The 27,322-nt window shown below is 35.8% G+C and overlaps 1 protein-coding gene across 5 annotated transcripts in view; it reads right to left on the minus strand.

Moving 5' to 3' along the window:
- Positions 1-27,322, minus strand: part of TSHZ3 (teashirt zinc finger homeobox 3) — a 214,436-nt gene that overhangs the window by 139,022 nt on the left and 48,092 nt on the right. For 2 of the 5 annotated variants that reach the window (XR_014947529.1, XR_014947530.1), the window contains 3 exons: positions 26,827-26,932; positions 17,216-17,338; positions 13,250-13,298 (listed from right to left, as the gene is read on the minus strand). The gene's annotated coding sequence lies outside the window, so the exon portion shown is untranslated. Of the gene's footprint in view, positions 1-13,249; positions 13,299-17,215; positions 17,339-23,670; positions 23,774-26,826; positions 26,933-27,322 lie in introns of those variants that run through there. The other 3 variants (XR_014947527.1, XR_014947528.1, XR_014947531.1) reach the window with 2 other exon arrangements.

Genomic DNA, 27,322 nt, shown 5'->3' on the forward strand with positions numbered 1-27,322 from the left:
GAGCAGCTGTTACAAAAACAATCGGTGGTATGTCACAATTTTTGTCATTCCTGTAGCACTTGCCCAACTACTAAACCAGTAAATCCTTTTAATCTGCAACAGATTGGGATTTTTAGTTTTACGTTTTAGCAAGCAGGATACACAGCCCATGCACTTGGAAAAGGAACACAAAATGTTTTTCATTTCCTTTAGTGATTGTAATGTATAAATAGCCATGCCTACAGAGGATCAAATAATTCATCGTGAATAACTCTTGTTAATTTCTCTCATTTTTTTCCCCTTCACAGGTAGCTTACGAACAGATCCTGAAGTCTGTCACATATTCACAGTTTCTTAGCACTTCTGATTTTGTATGGGAAAAAAAGTCTTGGCATACTGTTGGTTCAAAATTGTTAATTGTGGGGAATTTTGTATTTACGTAGAGTCACCTATGGCTGTGGCTTCATACTAGGCAGCAGCATGCCTCAATGGCTTGATGTTTTCCATTCCAGCTGCTCATTCTCCCTCCAAGCCAACGTTATGCTGGCACAGCCACGCAGCAAACAAGATCAGGGAGCTGATCTGTCTGGAAAGACAGTGAAATATAAAAGAGGAGACTGGGGATTATGGGAATTTATGGGTAGCAAAGGCAAGAATTGCAGTAGGAAGGAAAAAAGTGAAGGGTTTATTGATAAAGAGAAGCTGGGGGAAGGAAAAAGGAGGGCATTTCAGCAGGGTAGATTTTCTGATTTAGCCTACCACACAACTCCCCAAGAACCAATGCTGGTAAATACCATGAAGAAGCAAAGGGTCACAAACAGAACTGAACAAGATGAGTTTTCCCTGGATTTAGCTAACAAGAAATATCCCTAGAGTTTGGATTTATTTATTTATTTGCTTTCTGATTGGCCACACTCTACTTTTTAAGAGTTGAGAATGGCAACTAGATAACAGAAATTCACACTGATGTGCTGTTTTTGGAAAAACAGTACTCCACACTAAAATCTGAAAAAGTACAGACATTTGCAAATGTTTTTAAACAGACAAGGATGAATAAACCTCATGATAACAATCATAATTGTTAATTGAACTTGGATATTGTTTATAAAAGTAGCTGAAAATATACATATTTTTATAGTCTTGCCTTTCTCTATAATTTGTAAATTAATAATAGCATTAATGTACAGACACCATTTTTTATAGAAATTGGTTTCTAAGACAGATAAGTATTAGGGAGAAAGTTCTGCTGTGGCTATCACTTTTGTGGTGATATTTGAAAGAGCGAAGAGGATAAAATTAACAATTTCAGTAACTTCAATCATCAAGAGTAGAGTATAATATTTATTACAGCGCCAAAAAGCTGAAGAAAGGTTTGATACTATTTGTTAAGACAAAGTTCTAAACTGTCTTAGAGACAAAATATGAAAAAGCTAGTCCTTTAACTAGCTTGGGACTCTCCCAAGTACTCTTAGAAACATGTTTCTTGTGTGGTTGTGGGTTAGAGTAAAAGGAATTAGGCACTAAATTAATTAAGCCAATAGAAACCATAGGGAATGGATGTCTTAGTAAACTCAGAAACTTTCAAACACTCCCCAGCTGCAGGATTCGACATTAACATAACAGAACAAAGATGATGAACAGAACAAAGTTTTCATGTATCAAGCACACATCCACACTGCCTCACCAGCAAGGATGATACTGGTTACATCAGGATAAACTAGTTAGCACTGTCCAGGAGCCTAAAAGGCCAATATGTTTTTAGATACTGGCCAGCTTGTTTAGAGAGGAAACAGGATATTTCTGTAATGTAGCAAAAAAAATAACCTGGGGCTTACAAAAGTGCAAGCAAACGACTAGAATGAGCATGCTTATGCCATCTCAGAGGTCCTTAACAGAGAAGTTCCCAAAGAATTTTGTTAGGGGCCAGTTACATAGCTACTGTTAGTTTTCATTTACTTTGGTGATGGATCTGTTTACAGAATGAGCTTCTATTTAATGGTATCTTTGTTTAGAAGTTGTTGAAGTATATTTCTACAATTCACAAGCACCTGTTTGCTAGCAAGATGGAAAATGCTTGAAACAGCTGTTAGACAAAGTCAATAAAAGAACTGAACTGTAAGTACTCTACTTAGATTAGACACCAAAAAAATGATGCTCAAGAACATCCAGCAAGACTCGTACAATTAACAGAACCTTTTTCTTGCATGCTGCCAGAAGAGATTGCAACCACATTCAAAAACCAAAATAAAGAGGGAATCTGCAGGAGATACATGTGCATACTGAAGCATACACATAAATTGTGTCAGTGTATCCCTAATCATACAGCAAGAAAGAATCCTGTGAAATTTAAGAGCTAAAAATTGGAAAAGAAATAGAGTGAACAAGGGTTTCCATTATAATCACATCTAAATGTTTGCTCTGGACATGAGAAAGGAGCACTTGTATATACTACCTGGTTTGTGCTGCATATGGCCACAAAGCACCCAGTGCGAAATCACAACGAAGTTTACTTCCAGTTTCTCTTTGAAGTCTTCCCTCTTTCTGTCAAATGTATTGCCTACGTACAGCCATGACTGTCACTCAAACAAACCTAAATGGCAGTCAAAGCATGACAAAATCTATTTCTGACATTATGTCAAATATTGCAGATGGGCCAATATCAAATCTTAACAGTTAAGGCACCAATGGATGCTGTATAGCTACAGATGTGGCTTAGGACAAGTGCAGGTAGTCTGGTGCAGACAGCTGCAGCCCAGCTGTGCTTGTCTGTGGAGCCACACAACTGGACACACGCCAACAGCAATTTGGAAGCTGCATAACCACACTAGAACAAGACTGAAGCAGAGACAGAAAGAGCATGGCAGACTTGCCCATGGCCATGTGGGTAATCCAACTGGCTGACAACTCTCCTGTGCTTCAAAAGAGCCAAATGTCTGAAACAGGAATAAAATGTTGGCTCTTTTATTTTAAAAAGAAATTAAAAAAAAGAACAAACATTTGCTCTAGGAAACCAATAGCACCCAAACACACAGTAATGAGAAAACCTATGATAGGAATAATTGTAGGAATAATTAAAATATTGCAATAATAATAATAATAATAAAACTCTTAGGAAAATACACATTTACCAAGTAAATAAGAGAGGTTTTTGTGAAAGTCTCAAATAATTAACACAAATCTAAACCCTCTGGTGTTTGCTCTCGAGAGAGACATTTGAGACTAGGGGACCCAAGAGAATACAACTGATGAAAAGGAAAATATTCTGATCTCCTGGCTAAACAATGTGCTTTGTGTAGATTTTTATTCAATGTTTTTAACAAGAAATGAAAATAAATTTATAATTGTTCCATAATGCTCAGATAGCATCGTGATAAGAATTTTATAAATATATCCAAAGCTAGAAAATTCAAAGATAATGTGGATAGTCTATGCTTAACGTATCTATTATCCTCTTCACTATTAATAGAAACATTTACCTACACAGCAGAGGTGGAAATACTTTCAGAAGTAGCATGGTGAACCTGAACTCAAAGGGAACATTCACATGGGCTACATCATGAAGATGAAAGATTATACACTGCTACGCTTTTTTCCCCCCTAAAAATATAAATGAATAAATAAATAAATAAATAAATAAATCAAAGAAGGATTTTTGATTTTTTAACCTCTTAACCTTTTCCTCCTTGTTTTAGTTTTCTAACAAGAATTGAACTCACCTTTTGCAGTATTATAGCCTGCAAGTTCTTGGGTCACAGAACTCCTATGAACTCAAGATACCTCCAAAGTTGACAAAATTAAAGGTGGGCTAAAGATTAGAAATGGGGACCTGTTTTACTTTATGGAAAGTACAGGGAAATGCTAAAATATTATCATGTTTTCTATCCAGTAGTTTGAAGTCTCTACATTAACAACAACTAACCTTCTTCTGCAGACTTCTCTTACGTACTTGCTTCACTACACATACAATAAACACACCGAAACCTGCATTCTTACCTCTGATGCAGCTGTGCTAAAGCAGACTATAGATGAAAGGCAGCTATAGCTTGGATCCAATTGGGGTATATTTTCCTTCTGAAAAGGCTTCCATCACTTCTATCCTCAATCTCCAGGACAGATGATGGCTGAAAGGAGCCTTGCCTGGGACACTGCCTAGTGCTTTACTTGGTCCTTCAGGTTTAGCCTGAACCCACATCTCCTTTTGCAGCTCCTCTCCCTCAAGCTATGGCAAACACAGGTCAGATGCAGGCTTTGATCTGGATTTTGGATCTTCAGCGTAACTTAAAAACACTTTTACAACTTATTTAACCACATGCTCCCCTATACAAATTCACATCTCATTGCTTTGCAACTTGCTCACCGAAATCCCAGACAGCCATGCTTCAGGAGAGCTGGCAGAACCACACAGCCTTGGTTCCGTCTGCCTGTATGCAGACTGCCCTGGAGAAGGCATTTTAAAGCAGAGTGGCCCTGCACTGCCAGAGGCCACTTCAGGTTCTGCTCATAACTACAAAGACTATGTGGATGATACATATCTTAAAATAAATAAATACAATTAAATCTACTCATTTACTTTCTGAAAATCAGAACAAAATCACAATTTTTGATGAAACGAAATGCAGATACAGCTCCCATACAAGTCAGTAGGGAATTTTGTCCCTGCTTTTTTTTTTAATTTTTTTTTAGCTATAGAGCTGGGATTCCTGCTTGGATCTTCCAAGTCCTGAAATTCTACATTGTTTTGTTAGTGCTATTTGTCAAAAGGCTGAGGAATGTGTTAAGAATTTCCCATTAAAGATAAAAGGAAATGATCTTGAAAAAATACAGAAGGCTGATTCTGCTTCCACACTGTCTCTAAGGACAGTTTCTTTTCAGGAACTGAGCAGGTGTCTAAAATCAAACTCATAGGATTTGTCAAACAAAATATCAAGCCCTATCCTCGTTTTTACATTTATAGTTTGATGCAGACCTTTAGACAGTTCCGTTTCTAAGTATATTCTCTTGCAGTAGGAGAACAAGATTTTTGCTTGTGTATTTATAGACACAAATAAGATGTTGCAGGTTGTGATAATTCATCTGTATTTTTCAGGGACTTTTCTTGAAATGTTTGCCGGGAGGTTATAGCTACGCCATGTGATGTGGCAGTTGCTAATGTACTGTAACTATATTCTCCTGGTGAATGGCAGAGTAAACAGGTATATAAAATATGCATAAATGTCGGTACATCTGTTAGAACTTTCCTAACACTACAAGAAAACTCAATCCTTTCTTCTAAAATTTTCTAACATATTTTTCAGTCTGCCGTGAACATGCATATGAACAATTTAATACATGTACGGTAGCTTAAAAGTCTGTGCAAAGTGCTGAAACCCCCTGAAAAAAAATCTTAGTTTTGTGTCTGAAAAATATTGAATACAAACTCTATAACTAAAAAGTATTTTAAATGCAGAGACAATAAATTACCACATAAATAGCAACAGTCTATAGAAGTACTTTTAGCATGAAAGCTTAATGTGTTGGAACATTAAACTTCCCAATACCCACGTGACATAGATAAATTTCATCTCTGTATTAGAAATGAGTGAACAGAAACATTTTGCTTTTCTTAAGAAAACACTGTATAAATTTGTAATGAAATCCTGGCAATATCTGCCATTCTTACAAATATAAAATGGCTTTTTGGTGCTCATGGAAAAGCCAGAGCACTTTCTCTCTGAGCACCAAGGCTGTATCAGGAATACTCAACTTTTCCTATATAAAATAAATAAAATAATGTCTTAAATCACATAATGTACAAAAACAACTATTTTGACAACATACAAAGACTGACTAACATTCTTAAATTCCACTGATCACAGATTATCATTCAACCCACCTATAAGCTGTTCACCATTATGACTTTTTATTCTGACAAGTATTGATCTCTGCTAAGAATGTCCCAACTCTGGGAGACATGAGTCAGTGTCACTATGCTTACCTGCTTATTAGTAGTTCAAGTTCTTTTATATTCATTTTTACTTGATTTCTTCCTGAATTTCACCATATGCAATGCTATCAATAGGCCAAACAAGAAGTGATTAAGCATACAAAAATATCTACAGATAAAATGTGAAACTTCAGAGCAATCTTACAAATCCACATTTTCATTTTAAGTATTGCTATTCTAACACATGGTCTCAGCCAAGCAATGCAAGAAAAGCTCAGAAAATGCATAGTTTTCAGTCTTTGAAGTACATTTGCAAACAAAGTGTATCTTTAAGGGGAAATAATTTGACAATGTCAGTGGCTCTTACAGTAGAAACTTTGTCACACTTTTTCTTTACATCTAAAAATATTGCCACTTTTGTATTTAATAATATTTGATGTTTATGAAACAAAGGCTAAAGTTTAAAATGACTGGGATACCTGGCTCCCTTGTGTGGCGATATTGCACATTTTCCCTTCATTTAATTATTTCTCACCTGAGAAAAAAGAATATACATCATCTAAACTCTGTCTGATTTCTGAAATATAATGCTTCTGTGCCCCCTGCTACAAGCAGAATAGGTATCCTTTTCTTTTTCAGTACCTATTTCTGCAACAAAAACCACTTCACTAATTAAAGCAGTGATTATGTGACCAGCAACAGTGCATAGAGAACTCCCAAATACTGACATGAGATTTTTTATCTTGTATTGAAAAAGAAACAAAATCACACACAAAAACCCAACACTTCAACAACCCAAAGTTAAACCTGCAATTTCTGTTCAAACTGTTGTCCTCAGAAAGACATAACATTTTTACACCTTTTTCATCTAACACTGATTTGCAGCCTCAGAGCTAATACAATATGATAAGAATGCACATTTTATTTCCTATGTTTCACACAGCACACTTGATTATTGCTAGTAACACTCATCTTACCTAAGATTCTGAAAACAGACTTGCAGTCTGTTAGTTATATATGACTTCATGATAAATACATCAGAAATTAACATTTTGCCCTCACTGTTGCTTTGTAAGCACTAATAAAGAATAAGTATTTCTTTGTTCTTGCTTATCGTTTAGAACAAATGCGTTCAAGAATATTTATATTAACATTATGAATTGCATTCCTTGAAGTATTAGATAGGAATACTTTTTTAAAAATTCACATTTGACCTGCCACATCCCTTTAAAATTACTATATGAAACAGTGTGGGAATATTCATTTTCCACTGAAAGCCATGCACGAACTTCTATTTAAAAAAATAAAATAAGATACAGCTCACCTAAAAAGTACTAAGCAATCTATTTCAGAAAGTATTCATTCTCTTATAAGTCACATTTGAGATTAAAAAATATATGTATCTGAGGAAAAACAATTTGCCAAATCCTACTTGATCACAGCACTTCTCTGATCTTAGGTCACTGTTCTTGCTCAAGTTCTGCGTATTACTAAGGCAAATCAATAAACTTTATGGGTCAGATTTGGAGTAACAAAAACAGATACAGCTGTGCTGAAGTTAAATGAAATGCACCCTGCTTACATCAATGATAAACTTTGCTTTTTATGATGCATTAAAAAGGAGAAAGAGAAAATGCTAACAAAGGTTTAGCTTGGTCATGCTTCATATATACTTTGTGTTAAAACACCTGCTTTTGGGGTTTAATTGTAGTGATGTTCTGTAAAGAAATACGACCTTACAGGGCATTTTCAGGAATAGAAAAGTCTATATATTAAAAGGCAGCAAATGATTCATAACTGCTTAGCGGTCAGGCCTGTGGGGCCATGCTTCCCATGTGAAATTTTTTTCTGCATTGCAAACTCTTACATTAAATTGTGATAAATGAAGAGCGGAGGCTATTCATACAAATCAATGACTTTAGTGTATGTGTCATTAGCCTGAGAGATGCAGGCAGCGGTCACTACTATAAATCATGTGATGATCTGCTGTCTGCGACTCGATGCAAGCAAGCAGATGCATTAGGAAGGTTAAAGAATGAAATTAATCTGTGCATTTCCTTTTTTTTTCTTTTTAAGTCACCTGGTCATACGGAAAGAATTAAAATCACATGATCCAAAGTTAAGCCAGCTACAGAACAGTAAATTGGTTAAGTTAGATGTCACCTTTCAACTTAAAGTTAATTAAATATTAATAGGATTAATTTATTCATCATCACATGAGAAGTAAAATATATAGAATAGGTAAAATCCACCAGTGCTCCTCACACAGGAGTGGATATTATTAATTGCTTTTAATGCAGACTGTGGCACAAGACGACGTGCGAGAGATCAAGCACACTGCAAAATGTGCTCTGATACTTTTAAGTGCAGCATATTTCTTTCTTCACATTTTATAAATCCAGTGTTTAGTAACCCATGGCCATGCTCGCCATCCCGGTACCTCGGAGTGGGTTATGAATATGAGCCAGGTGGAATGTATTATCGATGATAGAATACATTTCCAGATATCTGTGACTGGGAGTGCTAATAGGGAGAGTATGCAAAAGGGGTCAGGGACAGTAAAAAGAGATATGGAGAATATAATTTTAAAACAGGAATAAATGAATTTGGGAAGGCCATATTTGATATAAATGTTAGGCCAAAGCCTTCAGTCTTTACTCAGTACTTACTCAGGCAAAACCCAGAGTCTTCAGTGACAGATTTCCTGGGATGAAGACTAAATACGTCTCAAGAGCCAGATTTGTCCCTTAAACTTACAGGAGAAGAAATCAGGAAGAACATGCAGAAACCCCACCCCATACTGCATCCTTGGAGATCCTACAGGGTGCAGCTCATCTGACAGCTCTCATACACATCTCCTTCCCTCCACTGCCCCCCATTGCAGTCCAACATTACCTAGCGAGGAAAAAGTCAATATGTTACATTTGAACTGAATGATCTTGGAGGTCTTTTCCAACCTTGGTGATTCTATGATTCTATGTTACCCAGGAAGGAGGCATGGAGCAGGGCTACTGACAGTCAAGCACAGGAATACCAACACTCAACATGTTTATGCATAGGTTTGCAGTGCTCCCAAAGTCAAGCAGTACATTAGTGAGAACTCTAGGATTTGATCTCTTATAAATAGCACAGAGTGCAGGAAGGAATCTTGAAAAAGATTTTAAAAGAATCTGCTTTGAGCTAGCAGTTGACTATGGGCACAATCAAGTATGAAAGCAAATTAATGACTGAAGTGGCTGCGTTTCAGAGGTGCTTGAAGCAGTCCATGTGCATAAAATAGTGCAGAACACCTTTACGCTTATGAAGGGCACTATAAATCAATAAAGTATAAGTTTGCCTGGACAGTGATAAGATAAGTATTGCATGTGCTTAATTCCCTTAGTTATCCTTCCAAAAAAAAAGATAATACACTCTATGTAGACATATTTCAATTGAATTGATAGTAGATCAGGACTGAGCAAGCCTGGAGACTGAATTATTTTATCCATCCCATCAAGTATAAGGATGAAGTTGCAAGCAAAATCAATGTCAGAAAGGTATTACTGGCTCTTATGATAGCACAGCTACTATCAGTTGTGATGAAATATACTAAAATTAAAACTAACTATTAAGAAATAAACATCTATTCTGCCATGGCAGAAACCTTCAGCAAGTTAAAAACTAATGACCTTCATTTGTATATCTAAATTCCTAAAAGACACAAAGAGCAGAAAATCTACTCCATGTAATTGTTCAGAGACCAAAAAACAATAGTAATTAGACTTGCCTAATAACGGTGGCAAAAAATTGCATTCAGTAGATTTAAAATTACTATAAGCTGAATCCCCCAGTAAAGACAGTTTCTTGTACACTGTTTCTCTATAACTTACGTACTACATTGACTTTGTATGTGTTTCTTTACATTTGTCATCATTACATTTAGAGCACACGGCATACCCACATTTTAAGTTAATTTTCCCCACTATCACTTTGTTCTACCTTTGCTTCAAGATCACCATCTATTTTCTACTCCTTCCTGAAGCAAGTAGGAACAGTATTTTAAATCCAAACAAAACAAGCTGTGATGCAAAAGATGGCCACCCATTTGAAAATTAGTGAGTTTTTCAACATTTATACTCTAATTGTGTTTTAGGAAGCACAAGAAACTTCTGTAAAAGCTCACCTGCAATGCATAACAGGGCCCCTATCCGACCACCTGAAAATGAAACAAAAATAATACCACGTGGATGAAACCACTCCTTCATTTTGAAGAAAATCCATGCTTCCTTTTTAGTGACTAATTCCCAATTTTTATATCACACATCACTTGTGAGTAAATGCTAAACACGGGGCAAAAGGTCTTTAGTCAGTTGATAGATTTATACAGAAGGTTTAAATTGTGGCTTGATAGGAAACTTAGTTTTCATTAATTTATTTTTTTGAGCTGCATTATAAAAAAAATATTTCTTATCAAATCAGGCACTTTACTTGAATGCTTGATCCCACCCCCAGCTAATTTGCTTGTTTTAGGTACAGCTGGGGAATATACTTTGTGCAATATGACTGTGTCAAGCTCCTTGAAGAAACATGTGGTAACCATAGCACAAATCTCCAGTATTTCTTCCCTTGTGCTGGACTCCATCATGCTAGATACTGATTGCTCTCATTTCCAATTAGCTTCAAAGTGAAGGCACTCAATATCCTACAGAATTAGCTCAGCTCCCTAAGTACGTGGGCAAGAAGTTCTTGTTCATGCGGTCTCACTTGGACCTCTCATGAGAATAAGAACTGTGTACTAGAAGGCAGAGCCAAAAGCTGAAATAGCAATTCTGCCTCCCCCAGGTTGCAAGAAGCCATCTCAGGGGCACAAGAGCTGGTAAACTTGATGTCCCTTTACTGGTCACATCTAAAGCAATCTGCTAAATAGGTGTTGACATTGTTAAACAAAGGTATTACCAGTAGATTACTCCCAAGAACCTGGATGGCTGCAGAAAGAGGGCAACGCAGACCCTTGGACTTGCTGTATCTCCCAATTACTACACAAAAGACTAAAAGACGGGGTCATGGATAAAAGTGAATAAATGTTTCTAAATTCTTATCTTAAACACACTTGAGCTTAAAGCTATTTAACTGAGGATTTAAAAGCATGTATGCTTTATGAAGCTGTGGCTACCTGCTTCATTCTCTTGCTCTTATTTTTGCTTTTATCCTTTTAGTCTTGAAGAAGCCTAATTAGAAGCTTGAACAGGGCTCTCTCTCCCTGCCCTTAAATCAGTAATTGGCTTCAGTGCAGAGACTGTCAGGAAATTAACACATCACAACATGACAGCTGTTAATTTTTTCTCCTTATTTGTCATATGAATCACTGCTGATTTGCCAGAGTGCATAACAAATTAGTGGTCTGTAATCAGCGGCCTCTCTCCTGTGTGCAGCACCTACTTATTTTTCCCCTTTTCTCCTGAAGTCCATTACTTCACTGCTTCAGCAAGAATGACTGTTGCTAGGTGTGTCATTGTCAATAAATCAGAATAAGCAAATGCTAAAAGCGCAAGAAGCTCTTTAAACTTTGATGAAGGCTTTTAGTTACATTTTTAAACTTACACTTGGAACTCTTTATTTATTTTTTTTTTTTATATTGTCACTCCCCAGCATAATATACTGTCATGTCCTCTGGTATCATCTTAAGCCTTGCAGTCTTCACAGAGTACAGCTGAAAGTACGACTTGCAGAAATTAAAAGGTATTTTTGTGAAGCCACTTCTTAATATCTGCTGTTGACCCCAGAGCAATAAATAACAATCAGACAACATACAATGAGGTTGCTATGAGTCATCTGTACTGTATTTATATAGAATAAGCCCTATTTAATATGTGATGTGTGTAATGATTGTTGTGAGAACATTATGCAACACTGCAAGAGCTGGAACATGTATCTGTGAGTTCTGCTGAGAACTGATGTTCAGATATGAATTTAAGAGGTTCGATATTGGTTCATGATTTCATCAGATTGGAAACACTTTGGAAATACGAACTGGAAAAATAGACCCCTATATTATCTTAGGTACATATCCATTATGTATTCAGTATCTTGCATCCCAAATGTATATCAGGAATATGATGTTCATTTCCTAATTTGTACCGAATCACGATTAAAGTACACACTCTCTGTAATTTTTTGTGTAAGCATTTAGAAAAAAGTTAATTTGATCTAACCTGAATAAATAAGCTATTTAAAAGCAAGGCCGGTGTAAAACATGGGATCCTAACATCCACACTAAAAAGCTACATAACACTTTCTGTACAGCCTGCTTTAAGATTCAAACGCTCCACCTCCTCCCTCCAAGAAGACATGACAAAAATATTCTGTGCTGCAGACAGCACCTGAATGCTGCATGTTTCTGAGGAACTACTCCATGCGGCTCTGATGTAAGCAAGGTCATCGTCACACCAGGAGACAGGGCAGGGGATCCCAGCTCCCAGAGGTCAGGCTTGTAAGGTGCTGGCCCTGATCCAGTACAGCACTTACACACCTGCTTTGCATTTAAGGTAAGCATGTATTTAAGTGTCTCAGAGACAAAGTGCTCCGTGCCTTACAGTGCTGTATGCATATGCTTATGAGTAAGATTTATTTCACATTCACAGACATCACACAATGAGCTAGTATTCCAACTCTGTGGGCACTATTACAGTTTTCAGTAAGACTGCTTGACAATTATAATTTTAACATTTCAAGGTCTCTTCATAAGAATTTCACCTACAGGAATTTGTGTAAATATGTTAAATGTTCCTACAAATATTAAAAGGGTCTTTTCATGAAAATATCTATTTCAAAAATCTAAGAATTCTTTTTTTTTAATATCACGTGTATTTTCTGCTACAATACACATTTAAAAAACTGTAGTCTTAACTACTTTTAGGACTTTAAAATAAAGCCTTGATATTTCCATTCTGAAATAAAGCTCCTATTCAGCTTTAATACATATGTTTCATTTTTTGAATATGCCTTGTTTTCAAAACACAACCTTAATTTTCTATTTACACTAAGGAATTAATTCCCTTAGAATGACCTGAAATTAGGGATTATAAAGTGTATGTAGTATAGGGCAACTCTTCCAGCCCTTTTGAAATGCCGCTATGAAGCGAATCTCAATACTGACTAAAAGGAGTTCCTTGACCTGCCATAGTACCAGCGCACAGAGGGACTGTATTAGGCATCTAGAAGTCTTTAATAGGGCTTCTGTAGCAGACAGCCTTTGTGCAGAAAGGTCACAAGTGAGCACTGTTTACTGAATCTATAAATTACTATTTTTTTTTTTAGCCTCACCAGATTCTGCATGTCAAAAGCAGTACTGAAAAAAATATATGGCTTACCAATATGTTTCAAAATTCAGACTTAAAAGATCATTTTCAGCAACAAACTGAAATAGAAAAGATAGAAAAATCAACTAGGAAAAAAACCATGAAATCAGAATCACATAGAAACACTGGCAAAGACTGAATTACCTACAGGTTTTAAAACAACATGCCATTAGAAAAATAATTGTGCAACATACAACAAATACAAGGTCACTGTAGATGCACAGCATGAGTAGATTTATTTGCACTTCATCAGCATTTCTGGATGTACCATCTTCAAAATCTGCTGTCACTAATCAGAATTCAGGGCAGAGCAAATACCAGTTGTGACTGGTCAGAAAGAGCTGGAAAGTTATAGCAACACCTATCTGCTATGTTGCCTGTGTCTTTCTAGTGTTGGGTGGTCTGTTTTTGAGGGAAAGACCCTAAGCTTTCCATCAGGTCACTTGTGATGCCGATACTTCCTTAAGTGGCTTAGAGTTGGAGTGACAATGTTTGTTTGCACATCTTACAGGGCTGACCACTGTGGTGGTGGTTAATAAATAATGAGCAGGAGGAATTAAAGCAAGTATAGTAGACTTTGTATTCATTATTAAACGGACTTCCTGCTCCCAGGAAGATTTCAGGAGCCCATTATTAGTGGTTTCAAAATTAAAAACACTGGATTTGGCAGCGACTATAAATATACAGTGAACCATCATGTATATTTAAATAATGGAATGAGATGCTCTTAAGGTCAATTGGCAACAATAGAAAACTTCACGGAGAAAACTCCAGCTGCCACTATTTCAGGGATAATGAATATAGAGAGGCATTCCTTAAAAAGTTCTTATAAGCTGAAAGAGTAAAAATACTAAAAATAATACTAATAAAAATCAGCAAAACGTACATTCAGAAGCATTCAGAAAAAAGCTTTTCTTAAGGGATGTAGGCAGAGAATAGCCATTAATTCTTTCTTATTAATACATTAAAATTCTGAGAGTTGCACCAAAACACTGAGAGGAATTCAGTGTTCTGAATTACACTGATTTACTCAGCCACGTAAACTTTCACTCCAGCTCCCTAGATGCCAAAATCAAGGCCTCAAGAAATAACAAAATGAGCTTTACCATCTCTAGCCCTCATTTTCTCTTGTTTCTCACTCACATTTTCTAAAACTGACACAATAAATATTTTCATTGATTTTTACAAAACAATACTTAGATGTTGGCATACAGGTAATTTTTAGAAAAGATAAGAGAAGAACTTGGCAATGATTTCAGGAATCTTATTAGGCTGAAAAGGAAGAATCTTTCAAAGTGGCATAACTGGGATTATTCAAACAACATCTTTCCAGGCTTTGCCATTCTAACACTTGAAATCCTAACAGTGTCTCACCTCATTGAAAAAGAGGGTCATCAGTAAGAGATAATAAAAGGACTTATTTCCCTGGTTAATAACCTTCAGTAAGTTCTTCAATGGCCATAAGAACTGCACCTATAAAGATAACTACCCATCGCCTAATATCAATGACTTAAAATCAGTTTAACATTTTCCAGTGACTAATAGTAATTAGTACCAGAAGAACTTGTTCTGTTTATCAGTTCACCATAGCATTTCAAAACACCTTTTCTGTTTAATAAAAATATCTCTTTCTCTTATGTTGTGCTGAAATATCTTTAATTACAATGCCATTAAATTGTAGATATCATATTGTCTATCTGGGATTCTCCAATTGTGGAAGAATATTTGCAGTGTTGGATAACTGTATTAACACCTGTCAGAATGTAAAAGATGGGCATAGTCTTCAATTAAAGCACTGGCAAACATTTATTTCTTTCCATCACAGGTCTTTTTAAGGTATAAAGTAGAATTTCTACTGTGAGGAAAAAAACAAAAAAAAAACCAAAAAAAACCCTAGAAAATAAGGATAAAGTCCATTGAAGTAAGTAAAACAGACTTGGGGGTTGGGGGGTGGAGATGGTAATGTAAACCAAGCCTGTAGAGCTTGGTATACACAGACCCTGACTGGGACTGCAAGCATGGAGCATAAAGCAGGTCAATGAAAGAATGTCAGAGCTATGGAATTAGAGTCCTCAGAACCAGCACCGTGCTTCACACTTAGCTCATCTGATTAGTAAAAATTAAGAGTCCAGGGAAAGGCAAGCTACACAGGAAGAAGGAAAAGAGCATTACTGCACACTGAAGTTTAAAGAAATCTTGTGAGATGTTTGGTTTAGGACAGAGATCTTTGAAATATCCCTAAAAATTCCTTTCCATTAGGTGTTCCTGGAAGGATTATTTATAAAAAGATACCTGGAAGAACCTATACAGATACAAAACTGATGACTACGTTACTTTCTAGAAGAACAGGAGTTCCATTTGTTTACCTCTATGTCAGAAATTTTCTGAAGATATATTAGCATTTGTCTCATAAGACAAAAATCTGAAAGCAATAACCAGAAAGCGCCAATATTCATTCTATCCAAGAAGTTGGTTCTGAAAGCAAGTAGCAACAGGAAAGAAAGAAAAGGAGGTACTGTGCAAGTTATTAAGCAGCTTTATAAACCAAAACAGTATGATCTACTTCAGGGAAAATGGTGATTGCTGCATTATTCAGAGAAAATTGCTGAGTTCTTTTCCACATTACAGAATCTCATATTGTATATGGAAAAAATGAAAAAAGAAAAGAAGGAAAAAAAAAAAGAGAGAGAGAGAGAAAATTGTGCTAATCCTAAAATCTGGAAGCCAAAGCTAAGGAACTTACTTTAAGTCACAGAATATATAGTTATTAAATGACCTACAAACATTTTGTTTCATGAGTGAATGCTTAATCTAGCACAATACTGTTCCAAAGGAAACTGTTAATAGTAACATTTTGTAGCAGTTGTGTGCATGTCCCCACTGGACCTCTAAATGAAGTCTGTGCAAGGACTGTAAAGGTAGTAACCCTGCAGCTACGGCTATAATTATCAGGATTTAATGGTGTTTATGAATGACTTGCTATGAGTCAAAGGATAATAATACGTCTTATTAAAAATTTATTCCAAGTTATTTTTATAAAACTTTACGCATTTACATGTTACCAATGATTGTTTTCTTAAATGAAACAATAGAACAACAAAGAATACTTACTCTTAAGAGAGAAATCCTAGCACAAGGTCATTCTATGAAAACCCAGTAAAAGCAAACAAACAACATGTGATATAGCAATTGAAAGTGTAAACTGAAAAGTGAAATTGTTAAGAAAAAAAACCACAACAAAACACAAACCAAAAAGCCAAATTTGAAGAGTTAGCCTCTTAAAAAAAGACCTTCAGTGTCATATAAACAGTGCTAAAGTCTAGATTGGAGTTCTATCCATATTCAGATGCTGTCTGATTCACTAAGATAAATGACCAGAGATCTTTTTAGCAGTTAGAGGCTAAACACGATCCAAGTGATGCTACAGCCAGATGGCACCTGTGAATGTTGGAACACAGCTACCTGAATAAACTAATCTGGTTCAAGATGCATCAAATAATTCCCAGGAAGAAAATATTTCAAATTAAATAAAGTTTCTGTACAAACTTAATACCAATATCTAATCAGCCCCCCCCCCCCCCCTCCCCTTGCAATACACTAATAACACAAAGAAACAACATCAATTCTAGTTCATAGGAAAAAGGAAGTGGGGAATCAAAATCCTCTTCCAGATTTTCTTCAGTTACCATTAGTGGTTTAGATCCAACACAACCAACCTAGTCTGACATTTCCAGTTTTCCAATTTTTGCCCATTGCCCCATGTACTGTCACTGTGCTGCTGAAAAGAGCCTGGACCAGATAATCATACGAACAACTCTCAGTCTCCCCTAGGATAAACAGTCTCAGGTCCCTCTGCTTTTTCTCAGAGGATACCTAAGACTCCTGGATTCTGAACATGCATACTACTTATTTATTACCAATTTCTAAACAAGTTAAATTAGGGAAATGAAATACATTGATTATACAAAATACTCACAAATGTCATTGACTTGTGTTTTGCTTACAATTATCTTCCTAAGAAGCTGTTAGTGAAACTTTGAGCAGTGCAGTGTGGCTAGTTAAGAGGCCTGGTGTGGTTTTCTTCTCTAGTTGGACCAATCTGGCAATAAGTTCAAAGCAAGTTTTGAGTGATTTTGCCTTTCTTAATGTTTTGAAGTTCACAATGGAGCAGACAGACTTAAGAATCAGCATTATTATAAGAAGGAACAGTGAAAAATAAGTGAAAGTGAGAAGCAAGAACCTAACACTTAAAGTACAGTAGTAAATACATGAACACCTATTTTTATTTGATGAATATTAGAGCATTTATGATTAAAACAATTTTAAGAAGTGTTATCTGAAAGCAAATCTGTAAAAGAACACAAATACACCTAAATAAAAAACAGCCTATGTAGAAATGAATAATACCAGATTTTTTCCTCAGTTCGCTCAGTTCTGATCCTTACCTAACCCTCAAAGACATGTTGTTGTAAAGGTTAATTAATTAAAGTGCACAGAGATGATTATTTGAGAGCTCCTAGGTAAGTGCAAAGTACTGTTACTATAGGTTAATATTTTGCTCTTAGGGTACAGCCATGTTTGACACCAAGGCACACTACATTCTGAGACACATATATTCAAAGATCAGGGCATTATTCCATTTTCACCGAAATAAATAGTATGTTAAAGACCCACACAGACACAGATGTATGGAATAAAGCAATCTCCTAGCTATATTAGCATTTACCTCTGTCCCCAGATAGCCAATCTGTCTTGCTTCTCATGCAAGCATTAGCCTTATTGTTATAATGTCAACTTCATTAAGTCACCAGTTATACACACTGGGATCTAGCCTGGGAATCTTCACTGTCACTGTTCTTTATAGGACTAACCACAGAAAATAGAGAATTTATAAAAACAACAGAGTTCATAAGTGGCAAGAACCCACTGGTTCTCATGGACAACATGCAAGTTCACAGGGACTCAACATTATGCACCACAGAACACCGTAAAATGCGTTTTACTCTAGAGTGAGCATATTTGAGCCACTTCTTCCAGATGACACTTTGTCACTGCCATCATGTTCAATCAGACTCCTGTTCATAGAACTTCAAAACCTTGCTAAGAGCTGTCTTATCTCTGCACAATCACCTCAATCCCAGCTTGACCCACTACACATTTATCTGACATGAGATATGACACATGTCCAAGATGACAACTAAGAAGGCTGAAAAAAGCCTACGCTCACTTCTTTCTCTCTGCCATGCTGTCATAGCTACAGTTAGTAGAAGCAACTATGCTATTTTCCTCATTACACAAAACAGGAGGCATTGTCCAAGGCTTCCTTGATGAAGACCACAAGACTCTAGAACGTGCTCCTCATAATCCAAACTAGCCAGCATTTGGAGCCTATTCAGACAGAAGACATCTAGTATATTAAATATAGTAATGAGAGGCTAAGGAATGAAAAACAGTGGTGAGTCCCTCTGGAATTTATGGTTTAATCTAAATGAATCAACCACACATAAAGATTTTCATGCTTTTAGAGACTTGGGAAGACACCACTCTTATTTTATACCTAAGCAAAGAAAGTTAAGAGCTGGATTTGAAATCAGAATTCTGCATTCAGGATTGTTTGGACTTGCTTCAGGACTACTTCACATGATAGAAGAAAACCAGATGTGGAGTAAAACTACTGTAACAAGAATTTTCTTTTAACTACTATGAGAATCTTGGACAAATTTTATCTGTAAAATAAATGTGTGAATGGTGAAAGCATGGGTCCTTTCAAACACTCTGGAAAGAATTATTTTAACTGGTGCAGCACACAGAATTGAGTCCACCTACTAAGTAAGATCTCATTGCTTTAAAGAAGATCTGGAATACACATCTCTTATCTTGCCTTTTTCTCAGCTAAGTAGAAGAATGTATGTTTTCCTACTTATGGTTATTCTTCTCTACCTCTTTACCAGTTGAGGAGAGCATAAAGCATTGCAGGAGTACAGAGGAGCACATATAGCCCTATACTCCTTTATTTCTTTGTAGAACAAGTAAGTCTTGCAGCTACTACTACTAAATTTTATCTGAGGCCAGTTACAGCTGAAGAAAACCCTGATTAGACATCAAGACCCTTAAGGTGCCCCCTAATCTGTCTCAAAGGCTGTTGTGTTTAACACAATAAACACAGACATACAACACTTCTAAAAGCCAGTGTCCTGCCTTGTCCTTCTCACTAACAGCCAAAGAATTAAGGATACTTTCCTCCAATCTTCACACTAAGTTTAGCCACAAATACCTGATAATGCATTTTTAATAATGAGAATCGAGCTGTAAATATTTCAAACTTGAATGTTGAGTGATAACACAGATTAGCTGGGCCTGATGCTGATAGTAATTATGCATGTATTTAATGTATTCTTTTGGAAGTTCAGTAAGAGTTGTTACAAGACATTGCATATTTTCTGTTCACAATCAATGAAAACACTCAGAAACACTAGAAAAAATTAAGTAAAAAATAAAAGAAAAACATAGCCTAATCTAATGAAAAAAGTTCCCACTGCATTATTGTCTTGCAATGAAGACTATGGGTCAACTCAGAATTAATTTTACTTTTATGAAGGTACATATCCTTAGCTCTAGTGAAAGCATAAATGAAAGACTCTCTTCATGGAAATGCTAGAGTAAGATTATATCTGAACAACAAAGATATTTTTAAAGCAATAAAATATTAAACAGATGCCAGTGTTTTCTTAGATACATAAATGGCCTGATATGCAAGACCATCAGGTAATAGCTTTGAGCTGTGAATGTTTGCAACAAAACGTGGAGTCATATAAATCTCACTTGGATTGCATTGCATTACAAACTCAAAATGCAGAGCAGGCCTGCTGAAAGAGCTGCTAAAGTTCACAAATCTTTTCAGAAAGTCAGGGTTGAGTTGATGCAGGCTGATTTATAGACTTCATTTCAAATTATGGGAAAGTCCAATTTTTGAGGCTTATGGTTTAAAAGAAAACCTAAGTTAATTGTTCTCAGAAATGATTAACCTTCCTAACTGAAGTCAAAGTATTCTAAGCTCTTTTTAAGGAAATTTAATAAAACGAAACTAACACATTTTGCATATTTTGGCAGAATTTCCTGAACAATTTGTATGTAGTTATCAGTTGTACCCAATATATGTAGAAAGCAAGAACTGCAGCACTAGAAGTTCCAAAACTTAGATACCTATAATCTGAATTTGCAGAGATATTAATAAGAAAGAACATCACAACTCCTTCACCTCTAATGTAAAGGTGGGGAAAGAAGCAGTCGTCAGGCTCACAACAACTGTCTACACTGAACAACAGGTGTAGTTCCCCCCACAGAGTTTCCACATCACTCTATAACCCAGGGAATTAGTTCAGGTCTGTTCTCCTCACACTATGTCTCTGTGGAGGAAACCACTAGAAAAAATGTTAGTGGGCTCAGGTAAGTATGAAACAATCAATGCCTAAACATTGTTTGGACTGTTCAGTGAGGACTTTTCATTCATATAAAGCCAAAACAAGTTCCACACAATGCTCCAAGGCTTTACATATTCACACACTTGCTTAAGAATCGTGGCATAATTATTTTTTTCTCTGTATGGTCCCTAAAATAGCTTGTCCCAAATGGTTTTTTGCCTGTTTCAAAGTAATTGGGTATCTTCATTTTAGAAAGCTGCACTAATAACCCCCCTCAGGACTCCCTCATCTTTCTAATTTGTGAATGGAAGAGTAATACAGACCTCTGCAGATAGAGATTTCTGAAAAAGAAAATGATGAGCTTGGAAACCTATGTCTCCATATTACGTAACACGTAGTGGAAATGATTTTAGAGGACTGGTTAATTCTGCACTTCGGTGTTTCTCATTATCAGGCTCTCTAGCTCATGGATTAGTAGCAATTTTACTGTTCCAGAGCTTTTGTCATTAACAACATCCCACCTCCAGCAACCTCTGTTAGTCAATAATAACAGCTTGTTTAAAAATAGCAGCATCAACTTGTTTGCACTGTTATTAGCCGTGCATGGCTTATTTCCCCACAAGGCTCAGGGATGGAGCACAACCTGCCTTTCCTTGGCCTTCCCTTCTCTCACTCCCCGCCTTTTTGTAAATTATGTTTTCAGAGCAGCAGGAGAGACCAAAGCATGTTTAGCAAATACCTGTCTGGTAATATAATTGCAATGCTGCTACAATCCTCAATAGTAAAATATAGCAACTGGGAGGAGCTGTATATTCATTTGTCAATAAAGTGCTACCACACACTTTATTGAAGGGTGTCCCTATTTTTCTTTGATGAAGATGTTGCATAGCTTTCAGGTGCACATAAATCTGAGTGATTAATTTAGCATTCAAAGTTGGAATAAGGAGATTCAGGCCAAATTCCAACCCGACCTTTTGGCATCATTTCTTTGCACTTCAGACTTAGGCTCAGCTATTCAATTTTATTATGAGATAATTTTAAAAACAAATAGTTAAGTAAATGGTGGATTTGGTAGTGTTGTATCTTTCCTTTTTTACTAAGTCTTTACCCTGCAGCATAACCACTAGCACATTCAGGTAAGTGCTCTTGTTTGTGAATACAGAAGGTGATTCAAAAGACATTGCTATGCAGCATAAAGACAATTCATTATGCTGGCCTTACTGTATCACACTCTGTAGATTAACATAAATAATTATTGTAATACTGCACTGCATTGCAACGGAATATGCTTAGAGCTAATTGAACACAAAATTAATATACTTTTTATATTTCCTCATGAATTACAGTTCTTCTGTTTAGTGACAGAAACCTAGAATTAAAGCACAAGAAACAATTAATGTTATAATTATGTGTTCCTAAACTTATATTCAAAAGCATTGGCAAATTATTGTCAGAATATTTGCATACAAGCCAAACAATTAAGCTGTCAGCTGATTCTATTTCTGTCCCCCTTTTTTTTTCCAACTTGCTAATTTTTTTAATCCATTTTGTTATCAGAGCCAGTCAGAACTTTCAACAGTATTGTGTTGTTTAATTTAAAATAGCATCAGTGGAGATTCACTACCTAAACTAAGAAGAAAAACATATTGATATTTTTAGTGTATCTCTCTTACTCTCTGGGTACCTGACAGTTCTTGGGAGTGAATTAATAACATAAATGGTAAAAGAATAGTAGACTTACTGTCAACTGAGAACTGCAACAAAACCTTGAAGCAGTTACGCTAGAGGTAGCATTTTGATCATGCTGATATGCTGTAGTTTTCCCTAGCACAGTAAACTAATAACTCCTGGTTCATTAGAAATATCATTAAAAGTTTTTTTCTCTTTTTAAATATATGAAAACGTTTGACCTAAGAGGGTAAATATGTTGATTCTTATAAATGGAAAGGGAATTTACCAGTTCTAGAAAAAAATAAAAATTAATGGTACAGCTCATTTCTCAAGAAGAACCCACTGAAAAAAGTATCCTAATATTCTGAAGACACTGTCAAATTGAGATATGTTGCACATGAAAATTCAAGCCCATTTCTTGTCTAGTTTATTTGTGCTCTGGCTCTGACTTTGGCAAATTTTACATCTGCAAGGGAAAAATATCATAATTTATTTTTTACCTTGAATTAAACAATCAGATCTTTGAAAAAGCTATATTTAGATTTCTTTTTTAATTGACCCATTATTTTGCTTGCTTTCACTGCCAGAACCCCCTACTGCAAACAAGGATAAGGATGCTACCTGGACTTCATTTGATAAATAGTTTTAATTAAAATATTCTGTACCATAAGTATTTTAATGTTATAGACAAACCAAAGGTATGCAGTAATAAATTAAATTATACATTTAAATTAATCTATAAATATGCTATAAAATTGACAGGATATTTTTAAGATAGGGAATGAGACATAGATTGCTAATTATGACAATTAAATATCATGAAGAAAAATAAATGACAATCAATATTCTAGAACTATTTTGTAAAAAAAAAGGGGGGGGAGGAAATATAATATCATTTAGATGTCTATAAAAGTGAAAAATTATTTGCAAGTTAGAGTTCTGATTTTTCTATTGTAATAAAACGATAAGCAGTAGAATATTATACTTCTCATCACTGCTAGTCATAAATACTGTACATATACTGTACTGGCACAATCCGTTATGGGATTCTTCTATTTGAGTCTATTATACTCAGGATAATAACATGTTTAATTTTTACTGATAAAATTTCCACGTTTTCTGCTCACTCAGAGTCTCATCCAGAAGTTCTACTGAAGTCAATGGAAGCTTTTTCTTTGCTCCTTACTTTCAAAAGATAGCAACATATAAATGCATTTAGAGTTGCACCAGTGTAGGCGTTACACACACATATGCAGGGCCTCAGTTTCATGGACTTTGTATGAAAAAACACCAGGGCTTTTATCCTATTAGAAAGATACCTGAACCAAGAATTGTTTCCTGTGTCACAGGACACCTACCTGAAAATCTTTTAATAACCAGTTATTCACATCATAAGAATGTTAAGTCCAGCTAAAAGATGCAGAGTTGCTTTGACTGCAGTGCTGTGTTAGGGGACAGCAAATGTGTAAATTGAGCATAACTCCATTAAAGTACTGTCTCAAAATTGTTTTCATAATATTAACTGCATGTAAAAGATGGGAATTTACAGACGACTTTCTTCACTACCATTTATTGAAATGGTAAAGGTATTTTCTTCAACACATATCTGGGCTAATATTCATTATTGTATTCATATTAAAAGTCTTCTCCATATCTTTCAATCATGTGTTTTCCTTCTAATTAAGGCATATTCATTTTTTTTTTTCTTTTTTTTTTTTTTTTTTTTTGCTAATTAGGTGTTCTTTGTTGCACAATGTTTGCTCTAATCTTTTGGAATTTCTCTCAATATCTAGTCATTGCCTTCATTACTGGCTCCCCTAGAATCCAACTAAAGCATGTTATTTTTTCTGCTAATTATATCCTCATTTACAGATTGTTGCCTTCTCTGATTGGCTCTTTAAACCAGTTGCTATGACTTCATTAGCAATGTCTTCTGACCCTGTTATTTCTTGTGACAGGATTTGCTCCACTTGTCCTGTAGCACTGTATCCCAGGGTCACTCCTCTCCCGGGTTGGAATAGTGTCAAACACAAAAGGTTTAGGGCAGAGAAAATCACTGCTGAAGTTGCTAATTACCACATGCAGCAATGGTACAAATTAATGCTTCTAGCAGTTTAGGAAAAAAAAGAAAAAAAAAAGAAAACAAAAAGGAAAAAAAAAAAGAGTGTTTTAAAGGTGTCATTAACAGGTTAGTTTCATTTATAAATGTGCTTGGAAAAAAAACCACAAAAACACACAAGAAAACCATAACGTAGTGTATTTTTGCTTTTGCAATCTCTCCATCGAGTAAGTGCTTCTAAATCACGTGGGATTGCTTATCATGCTACATGGCAATAAAATCGCCTTATAAAGCATACTTCAGCCAGATTATTTTTACGAGGCAAATTTCAGAACAGATTTTCCTTCTTTAACTTGAATTTCAGAGTCTCAATCTATGCTGTTATTTCTAACCTGTCCAATAGAAATTGTGATCTGCCTTAAATGCACAAAGAATTACATTTCCCGGTATTTTTTTTTTTTTTTCCTGAAAATATTTTAAGTGATTATAGAGGAACAGTATTGCAAGGGAGAATTAAAGCATGTGAATGTGAAACAAAGTGCTTACATTAAGCTAAAGAAAGATATGAAATTACAATTTTCATGGGGTGCAAATATACATTGTGCTTTCTGTGTTCCCCACTTTCACTATCCTACAAATCTGAACAATTTATCACCAGAACCAGAGATCCACACATATAGTAGAGTTTAACACAAGTTAGTTAATATGAAAAACGCTGTATCTAGTTGTTTGCAAAATTACTTTTGTTGATTAAAAGGCTCTTCAGAACTTCCGGCTTGTGAAAGGGTTTTAAATTGTCTAATGCTGATTGTGATTGCTATGCAGAAAAAAGGCAATGCGAAGCAAACCATTATATCACTGAATCTTTGTTAAGCAGGCCTTGAAAGTGCTTGACAGCATAATTAATCTTGTGATATGAACAAAGAAACCAACTCAATAGTATTGAAGATGCTTATTAAAAATACTAAATACCTTTTTCCACTTAAAAACCTTTTGAAATACTGTGGAAAGTGCCATTACCTTTTTTGTTTTTGTAGTATTTTAGTCTAAAATTGATATGAGGAGGACACAGCATGAGGGAAAGAATAAACTGGATGACAATAAAAATTAGTTTGAAAAATAATGCTCCCTTATTTGGGGTGTCAGTTAAGCAACCTCCAAGCATTACAAAAGACCCTTGCACACACATGCATATACACTGTCTACTGCTGTTAGCTTCAGGAGTTATTTAAAATAATGACTAGTTGTCAGTCATATTACATTTTCAAAGTAAACCCTAATATAATAATTTATATTTAAATAGGTAACATCAATTTTAATTGTTGTTTCTGCCTTATATGGTGACTATATTGCATGATGCTATACCAGAGAAAATCATACATGTATGTTTCCCTGATAACATGGGATTCGTTTATGAAGAAGCTACTCCGAAATATACTGAAAGACTCCATAGAAACAGAAGGGATAGTATGCGCTGACTGTGGCTGGAAGTGACTGTATGCACAGCTTGTAACATATATGTTTGTGATACGCAGAAAGAATGAAACAAGCTTTCCATGTGAAAGCTCCTGACTTTCAGCAGAATGTTCAATTTTCTTTGAAAATCATAGAAAACGGAAACCAACATTTAGAAGAATATCGCACTTTTGATGTTCCTCATTTCATTAAGAACTTGGTACTGTGGCAAATTTTAACATTATTTGTTTAAGGCCAATTTACCTATTTCATTCTGGGAAGGATAATTATTCAGCTAGGACTCAATCCTACAATACGGTTAAGTCGAGAAACAAGCAGGCACTGTGTCAGTTATAGCCCAGCAAACCTGACACTTATAGACCCATGGTGAAATAGGTGAAATGACTGGCCCCTACTCACTACCTGACTAGAGGTGTTCCTTGTATGCACCAGGAACTAGCTAAGGAGTCAGTCTGGGAGCATCACAGCCTTGCGGAAGAGGGCATCCCTGGATTTGGTCCCAGTGACCTCTAGACCCCATGCAAGTTGTTCTTGTTTTCTGTTAAGGTCAACTGTTCTGTATAACTGGATAAAAGACTGCAGAATGGGGCAGAAGCATAATTTAAATTAAAAATATAAATAAATAATAAAAGGCAGCTCTGAACTTCAAATGTATCATTTTAAGCACTTTATTAGTTATGTCTGCTCTTATCCCTGCCAATGTAGTTTTAGTTTCCTGACTCCTCGGTGCTGCAAGAGGTTTCTCTGAGCTGCTAAGTTTCACCATGTTGTGAAAAGAAACATACTGCACAGCTCTGTGTTATGCAGAAGCCTCCGCACAGACAAATTCCCAGCACTAACACTGTTTTAGACAGTACGGTCTTTGGAGAGGGCACTGTCTTATGTTACACTGAAAATTACACATGCAGCCCTGCTTTTGATCAAGGGCTCCAGATCTTAGTTTAAACACAACCCACCTACCTCAGTAGTCAGCATCCAACAAAACGTGCATCAAGTCCATGAGCAGGAGCATGCTGAATCACAGCCTTCTTTTAAACATTTCAAATGTTGGTAGCTGCACTTCTTCCTGAAAATGCAAAGCTTATTGATTAAAAAATAGGCTGAATTTTTGAGTTAACACACCCTACTTCAACTTACCTTCAAGGTGTTTAATGCTCCCTAAAGATATTAGAAGCATACTGTGCTCCACTTTAGTAACAGTGAATCAACTCTGGGGTTGATTGTCTTCTCTCAGAGAAGACTTCCTGCGACATACGGCAATCTCACTGAGCACAGACAGTGTAGGAGGCTCTGATGGCAATCGCTACTGCAATTAGCAAACCACACTATCATATTCATGTTTTACTCTATCGTTATGATTCTAAACATTGGACCTTTTCTTGAATCCTCTATGTACAGAACCCCCATTAATTAAAATCAAACAGCAAGAAATATATAAAAAATCAATGGCATAATA

This window comes from Coturnix japonica, chromosome 6, assembly GCF_054131305.1.
Source record: "Coturnix japonica strain WE chromosome 6, WE-NBRP24, whole genome shotgun sequence".
NCBI lineage: Eukaryota > Metazoa > Chordata > Aves > Galliformes > Phasianidae > Coturnix > Coturnix japonica.